The sequence below is a fragment of the Canis lupus genome, chromosome 9 (assembly GCF_048164855.1).
Source record: "Canis lupus baileyi chromosome 9, mCanLup2.hap1, whole genome shotgun sequence".
NCBI lineage: Eukaryota > Metazoa > Chordata > Mammalia > Carnivora > Canidae > Canis > Canis lupus.
Window position 1 is genome coordinate 51,772,814 of NC_132846.1, and position 17,466 is coordinate 51,790,279.

The 17,466-nt window shown below is 38.3% G+C and overlaps 1 protein-coding gene and 1 pseudogene across 3 annotated transcripts in view; both read right to left on the bottom strand.

Annotated features, from left to right (window-relative positions):
* The window catches only part of SPTLC2 (serine palmitoyltransferase long chain base subunit 2), a 109,557-nt gene that overhangs the window by 17,554 nt on the left and 74,537 nt on the right, over positions 1 to 17,466 (bottom strand). The window lies entirely within an intron of this gene.
* On the bottom strand, positions 12,124 to 12,897 carry LOC140640313 (ubiquitin carboxyl-terminal hydrolase isozyme L5 pseudogene; annotated as a pseudogene).

Consider the following 17,466-nt stretch of genomic DNA (forward strand, 5'->3'; position numbering starts at 1 on the left):
TACAGAAACAGACCAGAAATAACAGAGTATTGGCAGACAAGGAGGCACAAAATGCTAATTATCCTCCATACACTGAGAAAGGTGGAGGAAACATGATAAAGGGAGAAAGGAAATAAAGAGGAACAAACAATTGATACATGCAACAATGCTGATGAATCTCAAAAGCATTATGTTAAAAAAAAAAAAAAGCATTATGTTACATGAAATAAGCCAGCCACAGAAGACTACAGACTGCGCACATTTGTTTGTAGGATATTCTAAAAAAAGACATAGGTATAGATACAGAAAACAGATGAGTGATTGCCAGGGAGTGGAGAGAGGACTGACAACAAAGGGGTACAAGGGAACTTTTGGGGGGTGACAAAAACATTCTATCCTTCAATTGTGGTATCGTTACCAGACTGCATACATTTGTCAAAACTCATGGAATTGGGCAGCCCCAGTGGCTCAGCAGTTTAGCTCCACCTTTCGCCTGGGGTGTGATCCTGGATACCCGGGATCGAGTCCCACCTCCGGCTCCCTGCATGGAGCCTGCTTCTCCCTCTGCCTGTGTCTCTGCCTCTCTCTTTCTCTGTGTCTCTCATGAATAAAACAAATAAAAATAATAAAAAAACAAACTCATGGAATTATACACTTAAAATTGGTGAATTATACTGTATACAATTGATAACTCCTTAAAGATCATTTTTAGAACACTGAGTGATACACCTGCATATTAGTATATCTTACTTTTTTCTGCACCCACTTTATTATTTTGCAACTTGTGACCTTTTTCTCATCACAAACCAATTAAAAAAAATTCTTTTTCTCATTTGAAGAACATCAAGAAAAATTAAGGAGGAATCACGGAAAAGAAGAAATCTTAAGGAGGTAGACCTTAACTTTTCCAATTACTATATCATTCTAACCAAGTTTTCTTTAATGAGAGGAAGTGAAAAGTCTCAGTCTCCCTATTCATCACCACCTGCTCCTTGACAAGAAGAGTCCTGGAAGAAAATAATCTAAGATGACTCTTGCGTAGCACAACCTGAAGACAGTGGGAACGGGCATTTAAAATCTCCAACTTATACATCCCCATTCTTGCTGAACAGTTTTCCTTTCAGTTAAACCGCTGAGCCACCCAGGCTGCCCTCTTTTTCTTTTCTTAAAGTAATCTTTACACCAACACTGGGCTCAAACTGAGGACTCCAAGATCAAGAGTCACATGTTCCATCAAGTGAGCCAGCCAGGTACCCCTCTAATAGGGATTTAAAACAAGTGTAGGGACACCTGGGTGGCTCAGTGGTTAGTGGTTAAGTGGCTGCCTTCAGCCCAGGGCGTGATCCTGGAGTCCCGAGATCGAGTCCTACATCCGGCTCCCTGCATGGAGCCTGCTTCTCCCTCTGCCTATGCCTCTCTCCGTGTCTCTAATGAATAAATAAATAAAATTAAAAAAAAAAAAAGCAAAGTGTAAAAAGAAGGCTTAGTCTTGTTCACAAAAATACCCCCTAACTTAAAATGTCTTTATCCTTTTACGAACACAGATGGTAATAGAATAGGTCAGGATCCTTCTCTACTTCTTAAACGTAAATCTATCTATCTATCTATCTATCTATCTATCTATCTATTTATTTATTTATTATTTATTTATTAGATTTTATTTATTCATGAGAGACACAGAGAGAGAGAGAGAGAGAGAGAGAGAGAGAGAGAGAGAGAGAGGCAGAGACATAGACAGACGTAGAAGCAGGCTCCACGCAGGTAGCCTGATGTGGGACTTGATCCCGGGTCTCCAGGATCAGGCCCTGGGATGAAGGCGGCACTAAACCACTGAGCCACTAGGGCTGCCCTAAATCTTTTTTTTTTTTAAGATTTATTTATTTATTCATTTATGATAGACATAGAGAGAGAGAGAGAGAGAGAGAGAGAGGGGCAGAGACACAGGCAGAGGGAGAAGCAGGCTCCATGCCAGGAGCCCTACGCGGGACTCTATCCCGGATCTTGATCCCGGATCTCCAGGATCGCGCCCTGGGCCAAAGGCAGGCGCCAAACTGCTGAGCTACCTGGGGATCCCCAACATAAATCTCTACTTTTAAGGATGATAAAAAGCATCAAAGCAATTTTGAGAAAACCTCTATACTGATTCTCTTGACCCTTACAACTAAACCTCACTCTATGGCTGTGTGTTTGTGGAGTTCTTCAATATGGTTAGAATTAAACCATTTTTAGAATCTCTTCAAAAAAATCTACAGCTTGGCATAAAAGAAAGAAAAGGAAGCAGGAGTACATAATTTATTTCTCAGAAAATGTAAAAGATAACTTTAATAGGTCATTTTTAGTCCTCAACTTCTTTGCAATAAATTTTATGCTTATGAAGTAATGAAGGATCAATAGATTGTGATGACATCATTAGATCTAATACTTTTAAGAAAACAGAAAACCTAAAAACAAGGGGCATCATAATTATCTACCTATTGACAACCTATTATTAATAACTTTGAATCACTTTTACAAAATAGATTAGATTTGGGGGCTATATTCATTAACCAATGTCAAATATGTGAAGCTGAACCAATTGCATTTCAGATATTCTCCAAGACGTACGTTTTTATCAAGTCTTAATCCACATTCTTCAGGATTCTCAGCCATGTAAGCTTAACATATGAAGGAACTACTGGATAATTACTCAAAATTTCATTAGCCCTCCCAGACAGGTTATCAATCAGAACAGATAGTGTTCTATGAGCTACAAATTTTCTAAGGTCCTAGGACTAGTTAAAAAAAAAAACAGGATAAGACCTATGTACAAACTAAAGGGATGCAAAGGACAGCAGATATTTCGTCTTAAATGGCATTCGTGCTAACTACTCAGAACTTATGCTCCAAAAAATATAGCATGTACTCACGTACTTAAATAGCAATATAATTGTCAATTTAGCTGATGAGATTTTATATAATTTATAACATAATCAACAAAATGTGTTTGAATCTGCAACTTCAAAAATAACATTTCCAGTGTTAAATGAAATCTTTCAAAAGAAAGGACACAAACATAAATGATGTTCAGCCAGAGTTGATCCCCTAACTCACATCATACTCCATTATACAGCTCCTAATCTTCTTAGATTTCCTGGATATGCTGATATAATCTGCTTTCCTGGGAAAAATAAAATTACTGCTACTCTTCAGACTTATACTTTCCAATTAATTATAATGAGCTGGAAGAATCTGAAATTCAAGAACTTCTCTCCCCCCTCTTCTTGTTAAAGGTCATAATCTCAAAGCAGATACGGGCCTTCTTTACTGAGGGTCCCCCAAACAAAACAGGTAGCTGTAAGAATGGTTTCAATTAGTTTTCAGCATTAACCATGAAGTAAGGGCCATAAGGCAGGATAAAATATGGAAAAATACTACCCATGACCTTGTTCTAATTTATACTTTCAAACACATTACACTGCGGATATTTCACATATCTCTTTAATTCTATATGTCTAAGAACTGAACTTAACAATCTTTTAGCTTAATCATCTGTCTAAATGTCACATTTTTGCTATTGGAAAGTTCATTTTTCTAACATTTTACTTTGGTGGATTATACTTCAGAATAGGAAGGAACTATGTTTCATGCTAGTGGTTTTTCTCTTCAAAAGCTTTTTCAAAAAAATGGAATAAACTCAGACATTCTGTGTTTGCTTTGCCTATGTTAAGCATGTCTCTCCACTGAAATCTACAATGAGACTGTATCTTAAAGATTTTATTTATTTATTCATGAGAGACACAGAGAGAGAGGCAAAGACATAGACAGAGGGAGAAGCAGGCTCCTCGCAAGGAGTCCGATGTGAGACTTGATCCCAGGACCTGGGATCACGCCCTGAGCTGAAGGCAGGTGATCAATGGCTGAGCCACCCAGGTGTCTCTATCTTAAAGATCTCTTAAACAAGTGTTTATATAGTATCAGGTAAATGAGATCACATACAAACTATGTTTTCAAAGACTATCCTGACAGTAATTATAGAAGCTCTCAGTACTGATTTCCTTCAAGGCACAGAAAGTATGTAGTACAGTGAGCACAGTGCCAGGTTCAGTAAATGCTTCTTTCCTTTCCTTTTCATTTCAGTTATTATATCTCTAAATATTACCAAGTCGACTACCAGCCAGCCTTATCTCCTGATAAGATACTACTATATATAATCTACTGTAACTGAATGGAAGATTATGTTGATTCATATTATCTAAATTAACATGGCATTCTCTCAAGCTAGTGGTGCTATATCTGAACCACTGTTAGGACAATATCTCAATCTCTTGCTCACCTGGAAGTATTTGGGGCTGAGGTGAAGACAGAGTCAAGGTCTGCCTTAACTATTCCTATCACAGCAGTTCTGAAAACTGTCAATTTTTTGCACGGTAGAAAAATCTCAGATGCAAAATCACGATGACACTTTCAAAAGAGACAAAGAAGGCAAATTTAAAAGTTATTTCACAGCTGAGGAAACTAAACCAGTGCCCAGGAAGGCTAAGTAACTCCCTGGTTCTTCTAGTTTCTTTTTTAAAGATTTATTTATTCATTTTAGAGGGGCAGGGAGGAGCAGAGGAAGAGGGAGAGAGAAACTCAGGCAGACTATGTGCTGAGCACAGAGCCAGACACGGAGCTCGATGTCATGACCCTGAGCTCACGACCTGACCACAAACCAAGATTTGGAGGTTTAACCAACAGAGCCATCGAGGCACCCCACTGGTTCTTCTAGTTTCTAAGGCTGTGCCCTTAACCACTGCTCACTGATTCACTTTAGCTTCTATATTAAGTAGGACTTAAAGGGAATATAGCTAACAGAAATGTAAGAGGAAAACTGAGTAATTGTCTCATTGAAGTCACTGATGGTGCTGCTTGGGCATCCCCTGGAGACTCGCTTGCCTCTTAGGATCTTTCACTAACCCTGCCTCCACCACCCCAGCCCAGGAGGTCACACGGCTCTTTGATTCTTAGGCCCTGATCTATCTGCTCCTAGGGAAAGTGTGGGGCCCAGAGACTTCCTTTCATCCTGTCTCCTCCTTCATAACAACACTCAGTTGGTTTTAAGGATTAAATTGCTTCAAGCTTAGGTACTCTTTGCTTCTTGACCTAAGCCCCTTGATCTGTAGCAGACTTGACTTTGAGATTTGCAGACCACTGGCCTTGAGGCACGAAGGACTCAACTTTCTCAGAAGATAAGGCCTGACTACATTCAAAAACAGCTGCCCTGATGCCAGCACATTTGTTCAAGCTCATGTTGACTCAGGAGTACCTGCTGGGCACTGGCTCCTCCTGCATGCAAGCCCCCTCCCCATTCCTATGCCTTCCCTTTTAAAACCCTCCAGTTTCCCCTGAATAGGGAAGATGATCTTTGAGACATACTAGTCCACCATCTTCCCAGGCTGCCGGCTTCCTGAATAAAGCAATTTTTCCTTTCCCAGCATCACTTGTCTCTCCAGTATTGATTTTTGTGCAGCAAGGAGCCAAATCTGAGTTTGGAACTGGTTCTCTTGTCCAGTAGTACTTCTAAATTACCATTCTAAGATTTCTATCACTGCTCCATCTTCCAAAGGGGGACATTCTGCAAAATTTCAGTCAACCATTGCCAGTGTTTCTTAGGAAGACTGCTATTGGCATTTGTAGACAATACTTGGGTTAAAGCTGTCCAGCGCCGTGAAGAGCATTTGGAATCACTGGCCCCTTGGTGATAAACGCCAATACCACTTCCCCACAGCCCAGTCTGGGACAACCAAATATGCCCCTAGATGTTTCCCAATGTGTCTTAGGAAGGCAGCACAGTTCCTGGTTAGTTGAGAACTACTATTGGCCCTAAAGTTATTTCTTCACAGGGACCGTGGGTTTCTTTTCTCTTTACCCTTAAGCTTGAGTTGGAGACACATTAGCTTTATATAGAACTTGGGCATGTTTTTACCTCCCTTAAATTCAATTACCAATTATCTAAAGGAAGATATAAAGGTGGGGCAGCTGGTATACTTACGGTATAAAAAAAAAAAAAATCACACATGGGAAAACCCAATTAGTTTATATAAAATATAAACTGATTAAAAGTATATCAAAAGGCAATACTTTATGATCAGGGAGGGCCTTTCTTCAGCAGGCCCTTTCCTTACCATTCTGGAATTTTATTTCTGTTCCATTAACTTGACTGTTACAAGTTATTACAGCTTATATAGCAAATTGTATTCCCCCTACTACTCTACTCTTTTCAGTTTTTTCCCTTCTTCTATCAAGATATAATTCATATCCTGTAAAATTCACCCCTTTAAAATATACAAGTCAGTGGTTTTTAGTATAGTCACAAAGTTGTGCACCATCACCAGTATTCATCACCTTTATCATCTCCAAAGAAATTCCATACCTGTTAGCAATCACTCCTCATTTCCTCTCTCCACTGCTCCGAGCAATCATTAATCTACTTCCTGTCTCTATGAATTTGCCTATTCTGGATGTTTCATATAAATGGAATCATATAATATGTAGCCTTTTGTGTCTTCCTTCTTTCACTTAACATGGTGTTTTTAAGGTTTATCAGTGTTGTAGCATGTGTCATGTTATAGCATGTGTCGGTATTTAACTCTTTTTTAATTGTCTTTGCATGGATACACCACATTTTGTTATTCACTCATCAGCTTCTGCACACTGGATTGTTTTCACTTTTTGGCTGTCACTAATAATGCTGCTAGAAACATCCATGTACAAATTATGGGGACACGTTTTCAATGTGGTTGGGAATATACCCAGGAAGAGAATTTCTGGGTAATATGCTAACTCTATGGTGTCTGCTTTTTGAGGAACTAGAAACTGTTTCCAAAGTGGCTGGGCAATTTTACATTCCTACCAGTGATACGGGAGCATTCCTATTTCTTGGATCCTCACTAACAATGTTACAGTCTTTTTTAGTAACGTTAGTGTACGTAAAGTGATTTCCTGTGGTTTTCATTGCATATACCTAATGTCTAACAGGTTTGAATAGCTTCTTTTTCTGCTTATTGGCCATTTGTGTATCTTCTTTGGAGAAATATTTGAATCCTTTGCCCATTTTATAATTGGGCCATTTTACTTGGGTTGAGTTGTAAAAGTTCTTTTTATATTCTGAATACTTGATAGAGTCTTATCAGACATGATTTGCAAAATTTCTTCCTATTCTGAGGACTGTATTTTCACTTTTGAACAAAAACTTTGATGAAGTAAAACTTATTTTTCTTGGTTGCTTGTTCTTTTGGGTGTCATAACTAAGATACTGCCTGGGTGCCTGGGTGGTGCAGTTGGTTGAGCATCCAACTCCTGGTTTTGGCTCAGGTTGTGATCTTAGAGTCATGAGATTGAGCCCTGAGTTAGTTAGCATGGCATCTGCTTAAGACAGACTCTCTCTCTCTCTCTCTCTCCACCCCCCATCTGTTCCTCCCCACCCTCACTCACTTGCTCTCACACAAATAAAATCTTAAAAAAGAAAAAAAGAAAGACAGAAAGAAAAAGAAAATCACTGCCGAGTCCCACAATCATAAAGATTTATATCTATATTTTCTTCTAGAGTTTTGTAAATTTAGCTCTTACATTTAGGCCTTTGATCCATTTTGAGTTATTTTTCTATATGGTGGGAGGTAGGGACCCAACTTCATTATTTTGCATGTAGATATCCAGTTGTCTCAGAATCATTCGTTAAAAGAGACTGTGATTGTCTTGTTGAATGCCAACTAATCATAAATTAAAAAGTTTACTTCTGGACTCTCAGTTGTGTTTTTTTAAGACATATTTTTTTGAGAGAAGGGCAGAGAGCATCCTGAAGCAAATTCCCCAGTGGGTGCAGAAGCTGACGTGGGGCTCAATCCCAGGACCCCAAGATCATGTCCTGAGCCAAAATCAAGAGTTGGCCGCTCAACTGACTGAGCCACCCAGGCGCTCCTGAGCTCTCAGTTGTATTTCATGGTCTGTGTAACTATACTTATGCCAATATGACACTATCTTGATACTACAGCTTTGGGACATGTGACTTTTTTTCCCTTAAGTTTGACTGTTCTAGGCCCCTTGCATTTCTATACAAATATTAGGATCCACTTGCCAATTTCTACAAAAAAGGCATCTGGGGTTTTGACAGGGATATTGTTTACTCCATAGATCAACTTGGGAAGTACTGTCATCTTAACAATAATAGTCCTCCAACCAATAAGCACGGATATCTTTCCATCATGTTAGGTCTTCTTCCTGCTTATTTTTGCACATTTTTTTTCCTTGGGTAGGATGCATTAAATATTGCCAAAATATTGAGAGCAAGGCAAAGGAATTAATAAAAATATTTAATAAAAACTATGTAGTTCCTTTTTGTTGTAGTTAGATTTTATTCATTTATTCATGAGAGACATAGAGAGAGAGAGAGGCAGGGAGAAACAGGCTCCTTACAGGAAACCTAATGTGGGACTCAATCCCAGGACCCCAGGACCATGACCTGAGCCAAAGGCAGATGCTCAACCACTAAGTCACCCAGGTGCTCTAAAATGATACAGTTCCTAATTAAGAATAAATAATGTTTCTTCTTCTTTTCTCCATTTTCATCTCTAATTTCCCCTAATGCAAATATGTTTTTAAATATATTAAAATGTGTTGCCCAGGTTGGGGTACCTGGGTGGCTCAGCCCATTAAGCATCTGCCTTTGGCCCAGGATCCTGGGATCGAGCACCATGTTGGGCTCCCTGTTCAGCAGGGAGCCTGCTTCTCTGTCTCCTTCTCCCCCTCCCTGCCTGTTGGTGCATGCTCTTGCTCTTTCTCTCTCTCAAATGAATGAATAAAATCCTTTAAAAAATGTGTTGGAAAGGCTATACCAAGTGTTGACAAGAACAAGGAACTCTCAAGGCTTTGCTAATGAGATTGTGAACTGGGACTTTGTAAAAATGGCAATATATGCTGAACCTAAATATAGGCCTATTCTATGATCTGGCAATTTCATTCCTAGGTATATACACCCAATAGAATTGTATACCAAAAAACATGTACAAGAGTGCTACTTTTAGTAACATTTCCAAATCTGGAAACCACCAAAACGTCCATCAGTAGAATGGATAACTGGTAATACATTCAAACAATATGTATGGTTTGGTACTAGGCAGCAATGCAAATGAACTATACTGTTCCACCCAAATATGCAGATGAATCTCAAAAGACATAATTCATAATTCATTCATTCATTCATAATGATGAATAAAATACACCAGATTCAAAAGTTCAAGGCAAAACTAATATATAGTGATAGAAGTCAAAACAGTGTCAAAATTATCTTTAGCAAGGAATGCAGGCTGGAAAGAGGCAAAAGACAGCCTTCTGGGATACTGGAAATGTTCTAGGTCATGATCTGGGTGTGTATTCGCTGAACTAGGTGTATATTCACTGTTAGAGTTCAGTGTATCCCTAAGATTTATGCACTTTATTGTATGAATCTTAATACTTAAATAAATAAAAAATAAACATTTATATACTTGGAAAATCAAATGAAGTAAAAAAAAACTGCAATGTGATCAAATTTCTGATCCTTCAATTTACACTATTAAATATATCCAACTACTATTTAATAATCACCTTTTTTAAAAAACCACTCTTTTACTTAAAAAACAAAACCAAAAAAAAAAAAAAAAAACCAAAAAAACCATCTAGATATTATGAGGTGGTCTCAGGCATTCTCTTGCCAGCCTTTGTTATTTAAAACAAACCTGGAAAAATATTGAAATTTTCCATGCTGGGTGTTCTACAAACTTCTAAGGCAGGGAAGTGTTATGAAAACACTTATGGAGTTATGGAGTTAAGGTTTTACTTAAGTTATGGAGTTAACGTTTTACTTACAGAGTTAAACCTTGCCCTGAGGTGCGAAATGAAAGCATAAAGGGCCTGGCCCTTCTTTTCTTTCCTCCTTTCTCTTTTTAAATGACTATATGAATAAAAGCACAAATCAGACAATACTAACCATTAAAGTATTTATTTTTCCACCTGTGCATCTGCTTTCATTCTCATACATTTTTCCCTAGATATTTTAGTATTAGGCTTTTCTTCTACATACTTTGCAAAAGGGAGCAGCTGAGGAAAGGCTGCCACTAAGTAATGTCAACAAGTCTGGTTCCCACTGCCTAGAATGGACAATTGCCTTTCAGAGGGCTATGGGGCATTCATTACAACTGGAATTACCAGCGTGCGATGTGGGATACAGAACTACTCAGCAGAGAACAAGTTAAAATGATGTTCTGTAGGGCTGCAGCAGGAACAAGGGTTTGTCAGAGAGGTCAATTTGGGATTAAAAAAGCTTAAACGCTTCTGGGTGAGCATAATATTATCAATGCATGTAAAACAGGTTCTCTTCAGGGATCCCTGGGTGGCGCAGCGGTTTGGTGCCTGCCTTTGGCCCAGGGTGTGATCCTGGAGACCTGGGATCGAATCCCACGTCGGGCTCCCGGTGCATGGAGCCTGCTTCTCCCTCTGCCTGTGTCTCTGCCCCTCTCTCTCTCTGTGACTATCATAAATAATTAAAAAACAAGAAATATAAACATTAAAAAAAAAAACAGGTTCTCTTCAGACTGTGGTTTCTAAGAAAGACTTAAATCTGAAATTCTGACCATCAAATATGGTAATGTTGGCAAAATATTAATTTCTTAGAACTAATGCTTTTGATAAATTAGAAGGATGGATTCTTTTGGAAAGTAGAGGGTTTGGCTTCTATTTTAAAAGGGGTAAAGCTGAGCAGAGGGAGTAGATGCAGACAGTTTAGGGAAGGCTGGACTTGTCCCAGGACTTAAGATATTCCTGAACTAAATAAACCCTAGGTAAATAGAACATTCCTTACATGTACAAGCAGATCCTTTAATAGAGAGAATTGCTGGGATTCCTGACTCCACCTAATCAGGAAATCAGGGTTCTAAAAATAACTTTTACTTCTTCGAAGAAAGAGGAAGTGGGTTGGCAAGTGAACATTTAGATTTGATAACCAACAGTAACAAAAAATATTCTGAAGTCTCTGGTGTTTTGGGGAGCCCAAAGGAAAACAAATGAATTTGAATCCCCATTAAAACTGCTACTTATTTTTAATATATACACCCACAAAAGTCTCAATAGAACATGTAAGTTTGTTTCACACCATATTATTTACACCACATAAAGGATGAACTATTTCAAATTCAATACTGTTAAATAATTAAATCAATTAAAACAAATGAGTTCAGGGGCACCTGGGTGGCTTAGTCGTTGAGTGTCTGCCTTTGGCTCAGGTCGTGATCCAGGGGTCTTGGGATCAAACCCAGAATCAGGCTTCCTGCGGAGAGCCTGCTTCTCCCTCTGCCTACGTCTTTGCCTCTCTCTGTCTCTCATGAGTAAATAAATAAAATCTTTAAAAATAAATAAATAAAAGAGCTCAGATTTGAGAAAAATGATCAATTTATATTAAGTTCACCAAGTAACAGTTAAAAGTAACTGTGCATATCTATAAGCTGTCAATATGCTTTAGGTTTTTTTTTTAAGTCTGCTAAAATAAAATTACGTTTATTACATTCTCTACTGGCAGCAGTTGAAAATCACTAGAAACTATACTTCTTTTTCAAGTGAGCATTAAAACCATATCTTCTCAAGATAAAACTCAGTTTCAAAATCCTCAAAATGTTTAGATATCAAAGACAAATACTGTTTTTCATCATTGATGAGGAGAAAGAGATCCAGTTTAATCAAGATCTCACATTTTAAGCATGCAACTGAGCTAAAAGATTGAGAGATTAATCATAATTACAGGTAGAGAATATCATTTGTACAATTTCTAGGTTCATTATGATAGTATATATCCAGAGAACCATCAGAAGTTCTCAGATCCAATGTCAAGTAATGGAATTGGACAAGCATTCTTTTTTTAAAATATTTTATTTATTTGAGAGAGAGGAGCACTATCAAGAGGAGGGGCAGAGGAAGAGAGAGAAGTAGACTCCTTGCTGGGCAGTGGGCCTGATTCAGCTCCATCCCAGGACCCTGGGATCACAACCTAAGCTGAAGGCAGATGTTTAATTGACTGAGCCACCCAGGCACCCTGGACATGCACTCTTAATATCACTTTTACTTAATATGCACTACCTGCACACAATACAGGTAGGGAAAGAATCCATGCATTAATGACAAGACAGATTGGTACTATTGCCAAACAGGCAGAGTCAGTTGGGATGTTGCTCAAAGTTCTTTATACTTAATGGTTTCCTGTGCTTTCTTTGCATTGTTTTTCTTTCACCTTTTCTACTAGTGGTTTAACTGCTGGTATTCTTCTACTAAAGTGTTTAATGATTCCATAATGAAAGGCAGATAATTATGTTGCCTTCTGATATTTTCAAATCTCTTTAGTTTCTGTACTACTTCTTCAATAAGCATTTAACTTTTGGGTAACCTCTGACTGAATAGCATTTAACCTATTACCTTGATCTGTATCCATGGGTTCCTCAATAAATAAGTTGTCTTGTCTCTCCTTGTCTTTGTAACTGCTATCCTCTTTTCATATATCATTTTTCTATCAGACACAACGGCCATTAAGTTAAATCGAATTTCACCTTCACTGTACTTTTGTTTCCTTTGTTCCTATGACTGGTCTCACTGATGCCATTTTGATGGCAGACACCGAAACTAGTCGGCCTTCTCTTATTCCATCTAATTGATGCATCTTCCATTTACAGGAACATAACTGACAAAGTGAAAAGCATCTTCTTTTGCTGATGTCTTGAATGTTTCAAACACTTGCTGTCTGACAAAACTGTTGTGCACTTGTTGAATCACATCTGAACTGCTGAGTGCCAAGCCTTTTATTGCTGCATCAAAACTTTGTGAAAATTCTTTAAACTTTGATAACATCTCTCCTGAATGGACATCTTGATGATACAATTCAATAACACACTTACTATGGCCTGAGTAGCACAAACATTATTAATTACCTGCTTAACAAAAAAAAAAAAAAAAAAATGTGTCAAGTCTGCGATCCTGAACTACAGAGCCTGCTGGTTCTTCTTGCTGCCTCTTGAAAAGAAAACCTAACCCATCAAGCGGTTTTAACTCTTCAAAATTCTCGGGTTCTAAACTTCGTATTTCTTCTATTTGGGCTCCTTGGCAACCAAATCCTTTAATGAGTTCAGTGAAGACCCTTGGGTTGCTTTTCACGAAGCACCACTCCCCAAGTTGCCTGTGATGGCCCAGGCCACACAAGGACTAGGCTGCTACCTCAGGCTCTGCCTCTCACTCCCCCAACTGCCACCTATATCTCAGTGATCTCAGAAAACCTGTAGCTGAGCTCATCGGCCCCATGTCACCCCGCTTCAGGATTTCTTTTCTTTACTCTTTTTTTTAGGATTCTCATTTAAAAAAATTTTTTTTATTGGAGTTCAATTTGCCAACATATAGCATAACACCCAGTGCTCATCCCACCAAGTGCCCCCCTCAGTGCCCATCACCCAGTCACCCCAACCCCCCGCCCACCTCCCCTTCCACTACCCCTTGTTCGTTTCCCAGAGTTAGGTGTCTCTCATGTTTTGTCACCCTCACTGATATTTTTACTCATTTTCTCTCCTTTCCCTTTATTCCCTTTCACTAATTTTTATATTCCCCAAATGAATGAGACCATATAATGTTTGTCCTTCTCCGATTGATTTACTTCATTCAGCATAATACCCTCCAGGTCCCTCCACATCGAAGCAAATGGTGGGTATTTGTCGTTTCTAATGGCTGAGTAATATTCCATTGTATACACAGACCACATCTTCTTTATCCATTCATCTTTCGGTGGACACCGAGGCTCCTTCCAGTTTGGCTATTGTGGACATTGCTGCTATAACCATTGGGGTCCAAGTGTCCTGGCGTTTCACTGCATCTGTGTCTTTGGGGTAAATTCCCAGCAGTGCAATTGCTGGGTCGTAGGGTAGTTCTATTTTTAACTCTGAGGAACCTCCACACAGTTTTCCAGAGTGGCTGCACCGGTCACATTCCCACCAACAGTGCAAGAGTGTTCCCCTTTCTCTACATCCTCTCCAACATTTGTGGATTCCTGTCTTGTTAATTTTCACCATTCTCACTGGTGTGAGGTGGTATCTCATTGTGGTTTTGTATCAGGATTTCTTAAATAAACACCTAAAGAAGTTGAATTTGAGGACTACTAACATTTTTGAAGCCTTCTCTAACTTTAAGATATAAAACTTAAAAAAAAATCTAGTACATGAAAATAAAGATTTATTTTAGCACATATTTTTTTTTAGAAATACAGGAGATACAAAAGTAGCGTCATAATCTTTACACCAAAGATAAAAATCTCACCAGGAAGACTACACAAAAAGGAAAGAATGTATTTCATGCTAGGAAAACAGACAAATGGATCCTGAGTATCTACCCAGTATGTGCCAGCCATCTAGGCCCTGGATATACTGTCTGGAATAAAAGAGACAGGCTCCTGCCTGTGTGGAGCATACATTCTGATGTGGGAGATGGACAAACAAGATAAATATCTCACTCTAGTGATATTTGAGCCATGACCTGGATGAGCTAAGTACTATCTCCATAGAGTGTCAAGGCCCAGAAGCAAAAAGCACAGCTGGCATTTCCTAGGGCACAGTGAACCAGAATGGTTGGAACCTAGCCAGTCAAGGGAGTCTGGGATATACATTGTCCAGAGGGGGCCAGATCACAAGGCCATCTTCACCCTAAGAAAGGCTCTGACTCTGACTTTGACTTTGAGAAGCAGAAGGCCCCAGGAGAGTTCTTAACCAGAAGATTGATAAGATCTCCTATGTTTCAACAATATCACCCTGAAAACAAACAAAAAAAACACCCCCCAAAAAAACCAATATCACCCTGAGTGTTGCATTTAAATGGAGGTGAGGACAGAAACAGAGAGGGCATGGGAGAAAATGGTGGCTCAGACTAGGGTGACAGCAATAGGTATGAAAGGTAGATGGGGATATATTTTGAAGTAAACAGAAGTGTTACAAATCTTTAAAGCATAGAGAAGGTACCAAATAAATATTTAATGAAGGAATGAATCTTGGATAGGAAGGAAACCAATATGCTCAGAGAAGGAATCTAAGAGTCATCATACTGCACTGGAACTTACTGCATGGAAGTTTCCTATTCCTGATTTTTCAGCATTCTTTATTTATCTTAATTCTTCCAAATCATTTTTGATTGACCAATCCGTCTATGACCATTAAATCCATGTGAAAGTAGACAGAAGTCTAAGTCAAGTCAACATTAGTGGGGATCCAGAGTAATGGACAGGTTCAAAGATATTCAGAACACACAATCTAAAGGCTCTGGGTGATTAAATATATGGAATGGAAAAGCAAAGAAAATACAACAGTGATTTCTTGTTTGGACAACTTCGTAAATAGTGACACTATTATCTGAGGGAACACAACAGAAAAAGCATGTGTGAAGGGAAACAAATGGAAAGGGCTAAAAATCTTAGAGAAACAAAACTCAATTTGGGGGGGAGCAAGTATTTTTAAAGTCTAAAGGTTTAAAATTGAATAGGTCAGGCAGCCCTGGTGGCCCAGCGGTTTAGCGCCACCTTCAGCCTGGGGTATGATCCTAGAGACCCAGGATCGAGTCCCACATCAGGCTCCCTGTACGGAGCCTGCTTCTCCCTCTGCCTGTCTCTCTCTCTCTGTCATGAATAAATAAAATCTTTAAAACAAAACAAAACACTTTATATATACATTTAAAAAAAATTTTTTTAAATAAAATTGAGTAGGTCAAGACTACTGCTTCCAAACTTGGACTGGAATATCAAAAGTTAATTCCTATTTAGAAAATAATGAGAAGATTCTGGAAATGGACAGTGATAATGGCTGCACAAAACTGTAAAAGGTACTTAATGCTAGTGAATTAAAGACCCCCAAATTAGTTAAAATGTTAACTTTTATGTTATGTATATTTTACCACAATGTTCACTCACTAAAGAACAAGTTTTTTTTCATGAGATATAATTCATGTTCTATACAGTTCACCCATTTAAAACATGTAATTCAATATTTTTAGTATATTTATCGAATTATGCAACCACCATAATAATTTTAGAACATTTTTATTGCCCCCCTGCCAAAGAAACCAGCACATATTAGCAGTCAATCATTCCCTTTTCACCCCAATCTTCCAGCCTGTATGTCAGGTGTAAACAATACTTTTTTTTTGTTTCTGAAGAATGTAATATAATTTATCCCAAAGTCACTTTTTTCTACGTAAACAAGACTTAAGGGATAACTTCTGAAAAAAGTCCACACCTTTTAAAACCCTAAGTCTTTCAAATACACAGCTCTACTAACAGAAATTCCTGGACAATTTTTTTGCAGTTTAGATGAAATTCATACAAATCAGTAGATACGAGCAATTTATTTTTGTTATTTTCTACCAATGTTTCTACTTCTGAGCTTGAACAACTCCAAAGAAATTGAGGGCACTATGAAAGATGAAGGACAGAAGTGGAAAAAAAAATTAGGTTACGGAAAAATTCCTGGCACCTCTGAAGACATACCTCTACTTTGTACGTCATTAATTTGTTCTTTTTATATATTTCTGTTTGTTTTTACACCTTTCATGTGTGGTCTCCTGCCCTTAAAAACAAACTGCAAACTCTGAGGGCAAATACAGTTTTCCCACCAGCACCTCCCTCAAGAATATACAAACATTCGAGTTGGAATATTCTGAGAAAATGGAAACCCTTTTATGTGTTCAAACTAATTTGGATTCCACAGCAGAATTACCTATATTCAATGACACTAAGGCAAACAAATATTGAAGTATTTCATACACAAAAAGCATTCTGACATTTGAACCTGGGTGTCCAGGTTCAAATTCTGTCTCTACCATTTGGTAACTTTGACCTCGGGTAAGCAACTTAACTTCTCTGCTGCCTCATTTTATAAAAGAAGGAGAACTGTGTCTAATACTTGTTCTGAGAATTTATTTACAAACTCAGAGCAGTGCTCAGTACACAGTAAACAAAATAACATGTTCACTATTATTACTTCCCTCTACTCATGTATTTTTCCCTTAAAATTATGCCATTTATATCTTCCACAGTACTTCACGATCTGACCCTGTAGCTTAGCCTTAGCTTTCAAAGATGAAATGAAGGATCCTCTTGCTTTCCCTCACTGTTTCTAGTTCTTCACTTTTTAATCCCTTAGCATGCTCTTAACACATAACACAGGACACAGATGACATTACCAATATATAAACACATAACACACAAAGGTTTACAATTAATAAATATACCTCATATGTTACATCATTGACCATACTATTGACTTTCCAAAGCTAGTTTTAGCCAGTGTTCCCCTACCTCTGCTATCACATCATCCATTACCATCCTGATGAGGCAAATTACCTGTGCAATTGGAGAATTCAAGATGGCAAGCAGATGCCCTTATTTTCTAAAAAGCACGCCTCACCGTAACAGGGATGGAGCTAGGTCTC